At 36.2% G+C, this 18371-nt stretch overlaps 1 pseudogene; it reads right to left on the reverse strand.

Moving 5' to 3' along the window:
- Positions 1-321: 321 nt before the first annotated feature.
- LOC122673235 lies at positions 322-2922 on the reverse strand (annotated as a pseudogene).
- Positions 2923-18371: the final 15449 nt, after the last annotated feature.

Genomic DNA, 18371 nt, shown 5'->3' on the forward strand with positions numbered 1-18371 from the left:
CACAGGTCTCCTGCATTTGCTGGTGGATTCTTTCCCATCTGAGCTACCAGGGAAGCCCATGAATACTGGAGTGGGTAGCCTATCCCTTTCCAGGGGATCTTCCTGACCCAGGAATTGAACTGGGGTATCCCACATTGCAGAAAGATTCTTTACCAGCTGAGCTACTAGGGAAGCCCATTAACTGGCTCTACTCCTCAAATATTAAACATAAAAAAAGCATGGAACATATAGAAATTCAAACAGAAGTAACATTAACCTGTGAGAAATCATAAACAAGTATCAGTGGATAGCATAGATGACAAATGGTCTATGGTGTGAGTTTTACAATGAGGCAGACAGAAGTTGGAAGGCTGGGCAATTTTCTTCTTCATCTGCTTCAGCTTCATCTTTTTGGGTCTCCAGTGTCCACAAGGTCAAATTGTCTCTCAGTAACTGTATTATTAACGTGCTGTCTTTGTGTGAGCCTTCACTTAATGTTATCAAGTTCAGCAATGGCTCCCTCAAATGCTGTTTTTGCATTAGAGCCAATTTTCTCAGGGGACTTCAGAATCTCAGAACACAAAAGTTAAGGGCCAGATCCAATCTGATAGGATGTGTTGGTTGTGTTTACTTTTTGCTGATTTCAAAAGCGTCTTGGTATGCTTGCCATGACTGATCCACAACCCCTCTCTTATTATCACCAGCAACAACCTTAGCCAAGGAATGGTAGCAGTCTCCTTTTATTTTCAAATAGAAGACTTTGCTCTCTGCTTGTGAAGCACTGGGGATCAAGAACTTTCCCCAAAGAAACAATGTATCATTGCAGATATCTCAGCCTCATCTCCATTTTCTCTCTGTATTCTTGAACCATCTGCTGTTTTTTCTCAGCACCTTCATCTTTTGATCAATACTTGAGACAAGTCTCCAGGATGACCTACAGGCTCCTCCAACATTTTTGTAAGCAAGTAAGAGTAGACTCCTCTCCTCAATGGATAATTCAGCTCCTTGCTCGGTTCCAGACTTCACACCGGCTGCCACATCATCATCTCGCTCAGCCTGCTCAGCCAGTTTGGCCTTCTGCACCAGTATATTTTTATCTATGTTCTGTGTCTGGAGTAGGTACGGCAGACGGATGGGACTCAGCAAGACTACTGGAGTGGGTTGCCATTGCCTTCTCCGTATAGTGGGTTAATGTTCCTCAAAACCTCTCGGTTTCATCTTTATATAGTTATATACTTTGATTGGGAGCCCAAAGAAATAAATTCCCTATCAGTGACAGTCCTTGGGTGGGTGATACCCCAACACTTCTAAAATTAGTTTGAATATTTTTCTCTGAACTTTTAAGACAATGTGCTCTAAAACTTGTATTTATTTTAGACTGAAAATACAATCAGATAATTTCTCTGATTTCCGTGGTCAGGAAAAAACCATGAGCATACTTTTCTTTTTATATAGGCTCTTTCTCCTATTGGGAGAGAAATAAAAAGAGCAAAATGTATGTATTTGGTACTTTCCCTATTAGTTTTCCTTTTATTATGCTTCTAAAATAAAGTAGGAGAAATATGTGAGATGTGTTTTTACACATACAGATTGTACTAATGGACTTCCTAGGTGGCTCATGGGGGTAAAGATCTACCTGCAATGCAAGAGACACAGGAGGTGCAGGTTCAATCCCTGGGTCAGGAAGACTCCCTGGAGGAGGGCATGGCAAACCACTCCAAGATTCTTGCCTGGAGAATCCTATGGACAGAGGAGCCTGGCGGGCTACAGTCCAAAGGGTCACAAAGAGTCAGACACGGCTGAAGCAACTAAGGACACACACATTGTCCTAATAGAAAATATAATAAGAGTTATTCAGTGCTCAAAGTAAAAACATGAACTATAATTTAAGCAATGTTGCTTAAATAACTTATATGTTGACACCTCTCTTTCTAAAATTAAAAAAAAATTTTAACAGCATGAAAATTACATAATTTTCCCTCATTCAAATTTGAAAATAATATATAAAATAATATAAAATTTAAAAATCCATAAAACATAGGATTTATAGCATTGCACCTAAAATTCAGGATCCTATCAAATTTGTGCTATTAAAAATGTTCTTTATCTCATGCAGATCTTTGGCAAAACTATTTCAGAAAATGCAGTGTGACAGGACACATTTCCTCCTTTCACCAAATCACCTTACTTTTGTGAATTTCTGTCAAAACTTAATTATTAATTCAATGTGGGAGTAAAGAATGGTCACATTTGTTCAGTGGAGAAAATTTTTTTCTTTTTAATATTCAACTCATAAAGCTATATCAATAGATAACAGAGTTTAACAAATTGATTAGAACTAAGATATTTTAAATTGAAGTTGGAAGAACTCTAACTCGCATGTGTTATTGGGACACAGAAGTTTGAGAAATTAACAATAGAAGTGAATTCTGTTTGATGGCAGTGATATTGAAACTTTTCTTACCTCTCAGATAACATGGTTAATGTGGGGTAACCTTACTAGAAGTATCTTATCACATATTTTGTAATTTCATGGGTCTTTCAAAGGATAATTTATTTCTTATATTGTAATAAATAATATTTATTTATTTATTAAGAAAAAATATAGCTGTGCTATTTAATACTCTTCAAGAGACTTTCAATCCAAGAAGAAAAGTCACTTTATAAACTCTGAAGCTCATTAACCTTCATAAAATACTGGTGAGTTAGGTGGCAAATATTACTCTTCTCAGTTCATAGATGACTGATCTGAAGCACCAAGAGGTTAACTGATTTTTCCAATTCACAAAGCAAGTCACGGCACAAGGCGAGGTCATGCAGAATTCTTGACTGTTGGTTCATATAGGGTTCTACTCTCTGGACAAACGCTTTATTAAATAAGCTGTTATTGATGATCATTTTCTGGGTAATGCCATTTGGCATTTGTCCAAATATTTTGCTCATGACACGATTATCAGTTTCTAAAAAACAAAACTGTCAGAATTATCCAAATACTATAATAGTTTGGATCATTACAGTTGAAAAATCAAAGGAAAAATTTCAGGCTGCTTTATCCTAGTGACACTATTAAAATATATGAATATTTTAAAAATTAATAGCTTGTTTTCACCAATAAGTAAAATAAACATCACATTTAATGTACCTTCTATAAGCAAGTCTTCAAATATAATATATAGGAGAAAATTAGACACATTTTTATTTATTGTTGCTAATGTAAAAGCAAAAGAATATCCAATTTTTTAAAAAAATTAGCGGTAGTAAGAAAAATAGGGATTCTACTTGAACACATTGGATGTGATATTGTTAAAAGCTATGTGATTTAAAAAATGGTCTCATTTTTATTATTTTCTACCATTGTATGCTTTTTAAAGGGCTTCCCCCATGGCTCAGTGATAGAGTCCACCTGCAAACGCAGGAGACTCAGCTTCATTCCCTGGGTTGGGAAGATCCCCTGGAGAAGGAAATGGCAACCCACTCCAGTAATCTTGCCTGAGGAATCCTATGAACAGAGAGCCTGGCGGGCTATAGTCCATGGGGTCACAAAGGAGTCAGACACGACTTAGTGACTAAACAATGACAAATACATTTTAATTTTTAATTTAAAATAAATTATTGAGAACAACTTCTAGAACATGTATAATAATTATTCAAAATAAAAATAAAATTGGAGTGTACATATTTAGCAGTGGACATCAATTTGATCTAGAGTGATCCGGTGATCTAGAGTGTTATTTAATACCAAAACCAATTCAGATAAATAGAGTGTTTCCCAAGTTGTAAAAGGGCTTCCCTAGTGGCTTAGATGGTAAAGAATTCACCTGCAATGCGGGAGACCTGGGTTCAATCCCTGGGTTTGGAAGATCCCCTAGAGAAGGAAATGTCAACTCACTCCAGTCTTCTTGCCTGGAGAATTCCATAGACAGAGGAGCCTGGTGGGCTACAGTCCATGGGGTCACAAAGAGTCGGACATGACTGAGTGACTAACACTTTCACTTCAAGTTGTGAAATGCTGAAACCAGTGAACCAGTGAAGTTGCTCAGTCGTGTCCGACTTTTTGTGACCCCATGGACTGTAGCCTACCAGGCTCCTCCGTTCATGGAATATTCCAGTCAAGAGTACTAGAGTGCGTTGCCGTTTCCTTCTCCAGGAAGATCCTCCTGATCGAGGGATCAAACCCAGGTCTCCTGCATTGCGCCACCAGGGAAGCCACCAGGAAAATGTTGAAAGATGATCTCATATGTCAGCTTTTCTTTAGTGATGAAATAGAAAGAAGTGATTGTTCAATATTAAATAGTGTGATCATTTATTAATTGTATGTGAAACTACTTCCCTTTTCTTGCCTCAGTTTCCTCATCTATAAATATGGAAATATTAACATACTTCATAGTATGGTTGTGAAAAGTCAATAAAAGACTTGAAATAGTATTTGACATAGAATAAGCAGTTGATGAATATTGTGCAATTATTATTAGTTCTCTTTTCAAAATAACCTCCTTCTTTCAGTCAGTTTTTACCTCAGAACCTCCTTACTTCTGTCAGATTTTACCTCAGAACCTCCTTCTTTCTGTCAGATTCTTTACCATCTGAGCCACCCAGGATGTACTAGAAGAACTTAAGTTTAAAATTTCTGGATGCTGCTTGATTAGAAAATTTTTCTAGAAATGAAATCAACACTGGAAAATAGATCTGAGAGATTGGGAAATGGAAAAAGCTGGAGAACTGAACATATTTGAACTCATGGACTATCCATACATGAAAACAGTTCTATTCATGAGCTCTTCTGATATATGGAGGAATATACTTCCTTTTTCACTTATGTCAATTTGGGATTCTATATCCAATAATTAAAATTCAATAATTACCACATAAACAGAATTGAATTAAATTGAATTGAGATTGTTTCCATTGCCACAATTCAACAGTAAACACACTTATCCATTGATTGAAGATATACCTAACAAAAATTAATTATAGAGTAGATTCTAATTTGGGATGTTAGTAGCCCCTGATGGAAACTTTTCCAATTCCCAATGTAATGCTTAAGAAGCACCAAAATTAGTGAAGTCTAAATGACACTGAAAATTTGCACAGAGTGTTATTCTATTGCCAGAACCTGGAAAGAGTTTCCACTAGCAGTAAAGCTGATAAAACAGAACTGAAAAATACCAATCATCATGCACTACAGAATAAAAAAAAAAAAATCCTCATTGTGTCAAAGTGAATGGAAATATTTCTCATTCACCATTTCCTCTTTCTGATAAATGGGCTCTAAATTAACCTGAAAACTCTAGGAGAATTTTCTACTGCCTGGTACCTCTGTTTCTCTCTTCCCTTTTTCTTCAACCCCACAAATCCCCCATTAGTTTGTTCTCTGTGAGCAAATGTTTGCTAGGCAGAAGGTAAGATGGAATACTGGGGGTTTATTGTCAACCTGAGTTTCATCAGGATAGGAGAAACTCATTTCAGGATATCATAACTTCACAAGATATATGCCTACCAAGGTCAGATTTGGAACAGCAGTTGTGTGTTCTTGCATAGCCTCCAGCTTTAGATATAAAAATGTAAATCATGCACAGAGAATGAACCTGGTTAAGACTCCATATATGGAGTGATTCTAAGTGCATTTAGTTTAACATTTTCTGAGGATCAAGCTCATTTCACTAGTTAGATTTCTCCTAGTTTTAGAATAAATAAAAAAGAAATAATACATCATTATAAAAATAAGATAAAAACAAACCATGACCAATTGGAAGACTAAGAGGAGTAATAGACCTCAAAAAACTAAATGACACAGAGAAGGAATATTTTATAAAATTATTTGTCATTCTCAATATACAAAGATCTATGGTTCTTTGATGTGGAAAGAAAAAGCTAAAGAAAAAGCTGGAAGACTAAAATCAACCTGATGTTATAAAAAAAATGTTTACTGTAACTAAGTAGAATTACATAAAAACAAAATTTAACAGCAATATGAAGATAATATGGGAAGCACTAAGGAGTAGGATTTCTGCTTTTCCAATTTTTGGCTGACCTTCTTTCAATCTTTGACATTAGATTTTTCTAATACTTATTTTTTTTAATTCTGAGCTACTGAAAAATAGCTCATGGAAGGAAAAGTTGAAGCAGGAGTTTGACAGGTATGAGGAGAGAAAGATGACATCTCTAGTGTAGGTAAACCAAGATTTCTATGGGTTGAGACTTTAAGTTCAATCTTACTGGGTTATATGTTCCCCTTAAGAGTAAAGACCTCAAAAATAAGTAAGTGGGAATTGATTTGTTACTGTATCTGATTTGCTCTTGGGGGAAAAATTAACACCACCAAATTCATAGAATCAAATAGTGGAATGATGATTGCCATAGGCTGAGGGGACAGGAAAATGGGGGAGTTATTAATCAGAAGGCAGAAAATTTCAGTTAATTATGATCAATAAGCTCTAGAGATCTGCTATATCCATTGTAACTAAATCAACAACAATGGAATGTACACTTAGTTTGTTAAGAAGGTAGATCTTAAGTGTTCTTACTGGAATAAGATAATTAATTTTTTTCTTTTTAAGAGAAGAATGCTGAGGAAAAACAAAGTACCTCGAACAAAAGGGACTTAATATATAATTTAAGTTAATATTCTTTTGTTACAATTAAGCTTTATAGATCAAATAGGTAAAAATTCAAAATTAATAAATCTCAATCCCAAACTTATCAGAAATGAGACAAGAGAAAAGCTTAAATGCACATTGTCATTAATGAGTTAAAACAAAATTAAGGAATCAAGGGAGGGGGTGGTAAATGTTATAGTAAGAGTTATGATGCTGTGCATTAAATTAGTCAAATGAGATTCTCAAAATATTCATTAGAAATTTGTTCTTAAAAGTGTTAAAAAACAAACAAAACAAACAAAAAAAAGTGTTCAAAATTTTAGAATGTATGCCTAAAAACAGAATGGATAATGGTAAAATAAAATTTTAATGATATTCTTAGGCTTCCCTGATAGCTCAGATGGTAAAGAATCTGCCTGAAATGCAGGAGACCTGGGTTCAATCTCGGGGTCAGAAAGATCCCCTGGAGAAGGAAATGGCAACCCACTCCAGTGTTCTTGCCTGGAGAATTCCATGGACAGAGAAGCCTGATGAGCTACAGTCCATGGGGTCTCCAAGAGTCAACCTTGACTGAGCAATTAACAGAGACAGACAGAATGATGTTCTTGTTCCTAATTCCTCCCAAAACCTAGAAAGTGAAGGAAGATGGTGACAAGATGTGAAAGGAGTAAAGATAAGTTAATATTGTCTCAAATTATATTCCATCTTGGTTATGATAAATAGATAAATATGTTTCCAATGTTCTTTAAACATAAAGTATGTCAGAGAGCATGGGTTGAGCTCCATGTGGCCCTACAGCAGCTTCCCACTAGCTATTTTACACCTGGCCTTGTATATCTGTCAGTTCTACTCTCTCAATTCGTCCCACATGCTCCTTTCCCTGCCATGTCCAAAGTCTGTTCTCTTCCTCTGTGTCTCTGTTCCTGCCCTGCAAATTGGTTCACCAGTACCATTTTTCTAGATTCCATATATATGAGTTAATATAGTATGCAAAATTTGTTTTTCTCTTTCTGACCTACTTCACTCTGTATAACAGGCTGTAGGTTTATCCACCTCACTAGAGCTGACTCAAATGTGTTTCTTTTTATGGCTGAGTAATATTCCATTGTACATATGTACCACAGCTTCCTTATCCACTTATCTATTGATGGGTGGCATGGGGTGGCTGGTGGCAGGGAGTTTCAGGAGAGAGGGGACATATGTGCCCTTGTGGCTGATTCATGTGGTTGTATGGCAGAAGCCAACATAATATTCTAAAGCAATTGTCCTCCAATTAAAAATAACCTTAAAAATAAAACTAAAGTATGACTAGTAGAATTTCTAAAAATTTAAAGTATATTTCTCAAAGTGCTAAAGACTTAAAAAGTTGGAAAAGCAAGCATGTCGAAAACAAAGAAAAAGCAAGAAAACATTTAAATAAAATTTTAATGACATTAGAATACTGCATTATTTAGTACAGCAAGAAGCCTGTGAAAATAAATGCATGGTATAGACTCAATTGTTCAACTCAATAAGAAATAACCAAAATGTTAGTGGTGGTTATATTTAGCAGTATGATTATAAATTGGTTTTTTTTCCCCTATGAAATTGTCTTTGTTTAATGCATGGAGTGCAAAATTACATTTGTAGTCAGTAAATAAGCTTTTATCTCAAAAAGAGAAGAAGCAAATGTGGCGACTGATGTAGACTAATTCTAGATTGTAAGGCAGAGCAACAAAGAGCTGAGGAAATTTGAGAAGAACTGAAGTGTTTGAAGCAAGAATTCAGAAGTATTATAAAAAGATGTACATACTTGTGGGGCAAGAAAGAGGAGAAGATAGCTTATATTTGCAGCTGTGTTTTTCTGAATTTAAAAACTGCTCCTGGGAGCACAATTTAAATGGAGAAAAAAGCATGATTGATTCTAATAAAATAATAGAGTTTATAAAGTCTGTCTTCCAATTGAGTCAATGTCTTTTTTTGTTTTCATTTGTTAGTTTGTTTTTAAGCTATATACTGCACACTTGGGCACTTGATGGTCAAAAGCCCATGAGAGAATTTAAGAGCAAAGGAAAAGATAAAACCCTAATCACAGTATAATTAACAAGAGTGTTAAAATATACAAGAAGGTGAGCAATTTCAACAAGTATTGGATTTTACTAATCTACCTTCTTTTGGAAATTTTTAGAATTATTAGGAAAAAATTCCTGCCTTTGCTTTGCCAGTGCCTTGACGAGTGTCTAATAGTCAAAACTATCATGGCTTCATATTTCTTCCCACACCAAAGTCTCTTTTACATGATTCATTTATAAGCATTAACATTTAAGTAACCTATCAAATGTCTAAACCAGACCTTACCAAGAATAATGTCAGTTAATAATGCTCTTTGTCTTAAATCAGATTAATTTGCATCATTGGTTGGGAGGGGAGTTACCTTGGAGAAACTAAAGCTTTCTCATCGTGACTGTGTTTTGGCCTAAAGCTTATGAGTCACACAGAGCAAGCAATTCTCTCAGCCCCCTTTCCTCTCTTTGTGCACAGGAAGTCAGTGAAGTTTCTGGATTCCTCTTGAAAGGAATTATCAATGTCATTCCAAAGATGGACGTACAGGGATCAGTGTTTAGGGGCTGACATAAAATAACTATCGCTATTATCTGTTCCACAGGCTCCTTCTGACTCTTATCTTAGGAGGAATGTTTTAAATCTTTTTCGTTCTGCCCACATTGTTTTAAGTAATCAGCATTCCTGTCTTCTACTAAGTATGGGACCTTGTGAAATTTCCTTAATCTTTGTAAAATAAGAGACTTAGACTATATTTATTCATTTGTTCATTTAATCTTCCCACACACTTTTAGTTAGTTCTAAGTATGTGTCAACCATTTGCTGAGAGTTGAGGATATAATTCTGAATAAAATAACTTTCTATCTTCATGGAGTTTAGGGTTCAATAGTGTATGATTTCAAAAATCTTTATATTCCACCATTTATGATTCTATTAGCTCTTCTATAACTAAGCTAGAATGTGTCAAGGAGGAATTGAAAAGGTAGACAAGACGCCTACTGGAATTTGCCATGGATGTCATCTCTTCCTATCAGTCCATTACTTAATAGCTCCAAGAATTACAAAAGCAAGATCTAGCCAAAAGGGAGCTCTGTCTGCCTCCAGGGGTCAGCCTCTCCTTGAAAATCCTTCCCCGAATTGCCTGAAGCCACTTCTAAGGATCGCAGGCTCTCAGGTAGGAAGAAGCCTTCAAGAATTTTACTTGCATAGAGAAACCAGTCCTAAGTTTTCTTTCAAACGTGAACTGAATCTCAAGCAAGTCTTTCCCTTTGATTGAAATAGAGGGGCTTGTGAGGGTGCGTGTGATTTGTACGTTTACATGCACTTTCATATGTCTTTGAAACCTAGACAAAGATTTTTGCCTTAGGCCACTAAGGGAGTGAATATCACAAAAGGGATTAGCATGCTGTACTTCATAGCATCACATCTTGTATTGGGGTATTAGATCATACTTTTAATTCAAATAACTTCACATATGTCCAATTCAAGACAGAATCATGAAGGCACATGACTGAAAAGAGAAAAAAGATTGGCTTTACTTTGAAATGAATCTACTAGGATGGTTTACTTGGAAGACAAATAATCTTCTGAGGGCTTGTACATCCAGCACTAACATTCTAGCCCTACTAAGAGGCCACTTCATAACCACAGGTGTGTGCCATTTAAGATCCACCTGCTGTCTAGGACCCGTCCCCACCTTCTTCATTCTACCTTGTTTGGAAAACTCATTTAGCAATTAACAAAATGAAAGCATTCTCCTTCTGGAATTTTGACTTTCAAGGTGGGAATTTAATTTGCAAAACTGCCTGCATCTAATTAAAATGAGTAGTCACTGTTGGTTTGAAATGGATTATCTCTGAGAAAATCACACTTCAAATTGTCAAAAGAGGGTTTATATCCTGATTTTGAAAAAGCATCTCCCTCCATTGTAAATGCTTTCTCTGTTCAGCTGACTGATGCTCATTCAAATTAATGGAATCTGAAACCTGAAGCCATATACTGAAGATGATTGATACGCCAAGGTTAGTTTTATACATAGATGCTTTACATCACAGTATTTTTGAAAGGATTCTTACTCCTTTTTCCATTGTCTTCTCATTTCTTTCACTTCTGACCACTATTTCTATTGTGTAATATACAACCAAAGAAGTGATGTTTTAGATTTAGTGAATAAATTTAAAATACTTTCTAGCTCATCAGCTATGTATTTGTATTGCACATTTTCACCAAGACTCTTCACAGTTAATTTCATGATAGTAATCTGAGAATAATTGTGTCATAATTGGAGGGGGTATAGCTATAATTCTGCCAACTTTCAAACAGAGTTCTGTATGTGCCTGAATCTCAGAACATTTTAAGGCAAATTAATTTTTACAAGTTTAATCAAAAATTTAGATTTCATCTCATGTAAAAACTTGCATGGACTTATTTTCTTCCATTGATCAACTTGAATTAGTTTGGTTATTCTAAATATAATAGGTCTACTAACATTTATCATCTTTAGTTAGAGTATTGATAATAGAAAATATTTATGATATGCTTTTACCAATGTGTGTGCTCATACCTTTTTCTACAGCCAATACTCAGATCTTTCTTTTTAAGTAAGTCAGTTAACTATTGTATGAACTAAATGATCAAGAAATAGTAAGGATTAAAGGAACTTGATGTTTTAAATGTAAGTATTATTAAGCTACTGCTCATTATATGTAGTGGTAATGCAAACAAAAAATTGTTTTCATGAATCTGAGTAAGGATAAATAATAAAATATTAAACAAATTTTAGCAATACAAGAAAACAAACAGAGACAGGATATTATATTTTGATGCCTTACTGTCAGTAAGTTTAGAAAGGATTTTCTAATTAAATTCTTTCATTGGGAATAATAGTATTTCACACTATATGAACAAATGTAGTGATTTGACTTAAGTTTTGAATTTCTGAAGCGATTTGAATGCTTGGAAATATAGAAAAGAGCTACCACTGCTTAATTTTCTTAAATTATTGGAAACCTAATTTGTAATCACAAATAACCAGTGATATTAAACAAAACAGTAATATAATGATGTTTAGAAATATCACTCTGAAGTGAACGTGAAATATATATTTTTATACATTTACTTGCATACATATGTTTTGCTACATTTTGGTGGTTTAGAGCTGATTAGGAATTAATCTTTAAGAAAGATATCCAGAACTTAGAAACAGTACTAATAACATTCTGGAAACATTTGCTATGACTAATCTGTCCAGATCATGCCACAACGTGTATATAGTTTAAAAGAAAAACAAATGTGCATCATACAGGAATATGCCTGAAAACGAATATTGTGCTAAAAGAAAGAACATTCAGAGAGAATGGGTGATTATAAACTGCAGAGTAGTAACAGGTATTGAAGAAGAAATATGAATTATATCAGGAAGATACTTAAAGCACAAATCCATTTTGACCACACAGAAATGGGCCTGTACATCAATACTTAAATTTTGTTTTCTGGCAATGTGTTGCTCCCATAAATAACATTGATAGTTGACTTAGCTAATTTATGGTTTAACCTAGGTCATTCTCATTAATTTACCAAAAGCTTTAAAGCCATTAGTAGCGCTTCCCTTTGATCATTTCTTAAGTTTGCCCCAGGATTCTTTTCTAAAACTGTTAGTTTACCTCTCCCATTTTTTATGATATAATCCTCAATCTTTCAGTCAAGTTGTGTGTTCTTTAGGTGTTGATCTGTGCCCCACTAAATCATTTCAGTTTTCCTTAATGGGTCAGGATTAAGAGTCTCTAGCTTGAGCACAAACTTAGGTGCTTTTTCATGTACATTCCCTATTGCCTTCTATGCCAAGGGCAATGTGGAGTAAAGTCAGCCTTAAAAATTCATACTTTTTATATCTTTGGAAATAATTTTTAGAAAAATTGGGGGGAAAATGACAATTGCTTGGGGGCATAACCCATAAGAAACAGCAAAATACTCACATCTGCTTCATAAATATATATATATATACACATATATATCCCACAGACTTTGCTATCAATTAGAGAAAGTTTGGCTTAATTTTCTTGTCAGAGCCTCACAAAAAAATAAGCAGATTTGCATCTTGGAATGTGTTCCTGACTCAAAGGAGGGCAGACTCCACAATCAGAGGTTTCACAAACAATACAGAACATGAGCTAGCCTTGCAAAGGGGTAAATCATACTTACTTCATACATGCTATGCCTGATGATGTCTATTCTACTTGCTGTATCTCAGCCCATAAAAAGTGACAAATTCAACACAAAGTCTTCAGTCTGACACTGAGACATACACCATAATCTTTCAACAATCTCTGCAACCATAACCATGGATCAAAACAGTCGGAAGGTGCAATAATCATATGAAATAAATATGGCTATTTGAGTCAAGAGAGATCTGTGTTCAGATTTCAGTTCTTCCACTTAAGTTCTCTCTCTCTGTTCATCTATAAATAAGGATGATGGTATCTTTTCTTTGTGTTGAACTAAGATCACTGGAAATAATATGTTTTTCCTAGTACAATTCCTAGTACTCAGGGAATATGCATTCAAAATTTATTTTCATAACCACTTCCACTATGACCAAGAACTTCAACTTTGGGCTAAAAGAAAAGTTTAAAAAAGTAAATGGAAATGTCTTTTAATATTTTTGTTGATACAGGTCATTGGCATCCTGAAGGCTATATTTAAAGACACAGATAAAGAGGTCATAACTGTATCTGGTGCCCTTGCATGGATCTATTCTTGTCATGGCAAAGGACCATGGATTCACCTAAGCTAGGTTTACATAGTGGACGTATGACAGCCACTCATTGTGAATACACACAGCTTTTAAAAAAAATATTGTGTACTGCTTTATTTTTTGAAAGATGTTTGTTTTAACAGTAAATACACACACACAAAATACTCCAATAGTAGTCTCCCAAAAAAGTACCTATTTTTCTGCTTTCCTCTCTTCTCATGCATAGGTTGGCAGTGTTTGTTTTGTTTTGTATTTCCTAGCTACTGATTTCCCTCTTGGAGTAAAATAGAATATTCTAAAAGATTTAGTACAACCTAGAGTCTTAGGTTGGAGAAGGCAATGGCACCCCACTCCAGTACTCTTGCCTGGAAAATCCCATTGACAGAGGATCCTGGTGGGCTGCAGTCCATGGGGTCATGAAGAGTCAGACATGACTGAGTGACTTCACTTTCACTTTTCACTTTCATGCATTAGAGAAGGAAATGGCAACCCACTCCAGTGTTCTTGCCTGGAGAATCCCAGGGACAGGGGAGCCTGGTGGGCTGCCGTCTGTGGGGTCGCACAGAGTCGGACACAAATGCAGCGACTTAGCAGCAGCTGCAGCAGCAGTCTTAGGTAATTTTAGGTTTCACTGAGACTCATATCAAATGATTAGTGTATGTTCAAATGCTTCAAGTTTTTGGAATTAGCCTGGGAAGGAGAATTGTCCCTTTATTAACTGTTGACTAAAGGATATCATGGAGACTTCTGCTTTCTTAATTTGAAACCTAAGATCCTTTAGAGCCTGATACATGACAGAACTGAGAGTTAAAGACACTCCATGAAGAGCCTGGATCTATAATTGTGAGTGCTTCAATCCCCTCAACTTAAGTTTTCCTATTACATAGCTCAGGGTGGGGGAAGTGGTTCAGTTCAGCTCAGTTCAGTTCAGTCACTCAGTCGTGTCTGACTCTTTGCGACCCCATGGACTGCAGCATGCCAGGCCTCCCTGTCCATCACCAACTCCCAAACTCATGTCCATTGAGTTGGTGATGCCATCCAGCCATCTCATCCTCTGTCGTCCCCTTCTCCTCCTGCCCTCAATCTTTCCCAGCATCAGGGTCTTTTCAAATGAGTCAGCTCTTCACATCAGGTGGCCAAAATATTGGAGTTTAAGCTTCATCAGTCCTTCCAGTGAACACCCAGGACTGATCTGCTTTAGGATAGACTGGTTGGATCTCCTTGTAGTCCAAGGGACTCTCAAGAGTCTTCTCCAACACCACAGTTCAAAAGCATCAATTCTTCGGTGCTCAGCTTACTTTACAGTCCAACTCTCACATCCATACATGAATACTGGAAAAACCATAGCCTTGACTAGACGGACCTTTGTTGGCAAAGTAATGTCTCTGCTTTTTAATATGCTGGGGAAATGGTTACCAAGTATGATAGTGTTTCATACTTCAAATTGAATTTTATGATGTGATGGCTAGCTAAGCTGAATCATTAGAGCAAAATTCAGTGGGACTAATTTTACCAAACTTTGTTCTGTATATTCTGCTTCTATCAGTTATTTCTGTAATTGCCTTAGGTTTTTGTTTGTCTGTTTGTTAAATATATTCTGAGCATATTATGGTGATCAGATCTTCATCTTCTCTGCCTTACAAACTCTCTTTGGTAGCAAATAACAGTATCTGAAGTCTATATAAGTCTTTAATACAAGAAGTCTAACATAATAAACAATAAATAGACATGCAAAGAGGGAAGACCCTATGATCAATGATCAGAAGAAAATCAAATACAAGGAGCTGATTCACATGACCTATATAATCAGGTTATGGGAGTACATGGGGTAAATAAAGGAAAAACTAAGTGAAAACATGAAAACTTTCAATAGAGAATCAAAGTGTATGAAAATAAAGCTATAAATTGGAATACTTGAACTGAAAATGACAAGCTCTAGAGTAAAAACTCAGGATTTTAATTTGATTAAAACTCAGAATTTAAAAAAGATCAGACAGAGAAGAACACAGACTAGTGAATTATAATGGGAAGAACTATGCTGGAGAGTGATTTTATCTTACTTAGAAGTTCATTAGCTAGTCTTTTACTGTTATTCATGAATGCTGGCAGAAGACAGGAGATCCTTGAGTCAGAAAAAAAGAACTTTATTACTCACAGCCCAACATACAGCATGAACTTCATTTTGTACCAGTTCCTGATGCTTTACAAGTCCATAGAGTGATGCGGGAGGTTGCCCATGTGGATACCTACACAATGCCACATTGTACTTCAGGAGATGAACACTGATCTAGAGGATTCTCCGCTTTGATGGCAAGCAGCAATATCCTTGATCTTTGTCCAGCAGCAGATGATACCTCAGTCCTCAAGACTGCTCATTGAAAACACAACCCTAGAAACTGTTACAAAGTATTGTCAGGCCCTTCTATTCTTGGGCCAAGAACAAGCAGGGTTGCTCAGAGCCCATGGAGGAAATGTGGAAATGCAGAAGAGAATGAAGCACCAGCAAGGGTAAATAAATAGTGTGGACAAATAAAACTGAATATAACCTCCACAAAACAATACTTGTAATAGCTTATTCTAAAATATAAGTAGAGCTAAAATACATAAGAAAATGTAAAAGACACAAAGGAGAGAACAATGTTTCTAAGACAAACATTTGTTTTGTCAGAAAATGAGAGAATACTTTATATTTTTCTGTTGTTAAGAAAGCATGGCATAATCTCTAGGGTAAATGCTAAATATATATATATATATTATTTTGTTTTGTTTTTTCTCTTTCTTTTTATTTTTTAAATTAGGAAAATATGGTAACATATTTACAGGAGACTTGGAAAATACAGAGCAAAGTTACATATAGTTCCACTGTATATTACAATTCTAAAAGAATATATTATTAACAGATTACCAGAAGTCATTGAAAATTTGGTTGGTTTGTTTCAGAGCACTGTAAACTCTAACATACAGATATACATTAGAAAAGTAAGGAATGGGTCACTAGTTAGAAAAAGGTCTTAGCATCAAATAAATGGGACAGCTATTGTGTAATTATTATTAATAGAAGTGGAAAAATGAGTACCTGATGCAGGACAAGGAATTACAAAGAAATTACAGGACAGGCTTGAGTGATACCTTGTCAATAGGAAATTATATATAATTCCAGGTATAAATATAGTATAAGAAGAAATTGAAAATATACTGTTTATTTTTATAATTATTGTCAAGGAAGAGTAAAGTACAATTAAGCAAGCTATGGAACACAGGAGAAAAAGCAAGTACAATGTGATCAAGTAACTTGACTTGGTTGTATAAATCATAGAATCAAAGGACTGGCACCTTGAAAATGACTTAAGTCCCAAAGTTAACCCTTGGGATAGTCATCTGGTCTCTGTTTAGAATCTCCAGTGCCAGAAAGCATCGTGCCTGAGAGATCTAATGTTATTTTCTGACATAAAATTTCAAAATAATTTCTTATTTTCCCTCCCTGAAACTTTCTCTTCTGATACTATTTAGAGTGCACACACCTACTTAAAGGAGGTAGAAAGTCTTTCCACATGATTCAGGACATAACCTTCCATCCTCCATCATCCTGTCCTCTCTCCTATCAATTCAGTATACATTACGCCTGCACCAGAACTTTATCCAGTTTCACTGCAGTGTTCTGTTTACATCATGTTTCTGTGGGTGGGGTTTACGTTTGTTGAAGACCAGAATGGTGTCTGCATCCATGCCGTTTGCTGTGTGCCCCTCGTAGCTGACACTGACACGGTACACAGTAGATGCTCAGTGAAAGGTTTGCGCTGTATAGTAGGTGCGTTTTGAAGCCTTTTAGTAGCCAACCAGATGGCAGAGAAGTCAGTTTGGGTGCAATCAAAATAGAGAAACCACACACAATTGACTAAGAAAGTTTAATATTAAGAAGGAACAAAATTGAGTCATTTGTAGAGACATGGATGGGTCTAGAGTTCTTTCATACAGAGTGAAGTGAGTCAGAAAGAGAAAAAAAAATGTATATTAATGCACGCATGTGGGATCTGGAAAAATGGTCCAGATGAACCTATTTGTGGGTAGGAATAGAGACAGAGACATAGGAAACTGATCAGTGGACACGGGAGGGGAGCGTGGTAGGATGAATTGGGAGCCTGGAGCTGACATATGTGCACTGCCGTGTGCAAAGCAAAGGGTAGGAACCTGCTGTGGATCACAGGAAGCTCAGCGTGGTGTGATGAATGGGTGGAACAAGGCTGGGAGGGGAAGGAGGCTCAAGAGCGGACGGATATACACATGTAGCTGGTTCATTTTTTTGTACAGCAGAAACGAATGCAACATTGTAAACCAACTGTACTTCAATGAAAGCTATTAATTATAATGGGATTGGAGCAACAAGGGGCTGGTATGTAATGGCTGAAGACAGCTTGAGAGACTATAGAAGCACAGCAGTTATAAGGAACAGTTACTACCGTTAAGGCTGAGATAGCATACCCAAGGGAGACGACCTGACTCTTCTTCAGGGCTTCAGTCCAAATCGTGCTGACGAGAGCATGGCCATGCCCGCTGATGACAGGGAAACCATTATGACATCATGCTGGCAGGACTTGCCAGAAATCCACTCTCTGGGGTGCTGTGGAAAGCTATTGCTCTCATCACTTCTTTAGAGTGATGAGAATAGTCTTTAGAGATTATTCCTGTATGGCTTCTGGCTGGGATGTCGAAACTTTAGAATTTCCATCACAGTGCATAACAGAATATTTTAGAAGGAGAGCACAGTTCCATATAGGTCAACATCTAGCTGCTCCTATGCTTCTCAACCACAGCCCAAGTGGTGCAGTGGTAAAGAAACTGCCTTCCAATGCAGGAGACACAGGAGATGCGGGTTTGATCCCTGCATTGGGAAGCTCACTTGGAGTAGGAAGTGGCAACCCGCTCCAGTATTCTTGCCTGGATAATTCTCAGGAATTATCCATGAGAGTCTCAAAGAGTCAGACACAGTTGAGTGACTGAGCACG

Source organism: Cervus elaphus, chromosome 17, assembly GCF_910594005.1.
Source record: "Cervus elaphus chromosome 17, mCerEla1.1, whole genome shotgun sequence".
NCBI lineage: Eukaryota > Metazoa > Chordata > Mammalia > Artiodactyla > Cervidae > Cervus > Cervus elaphus.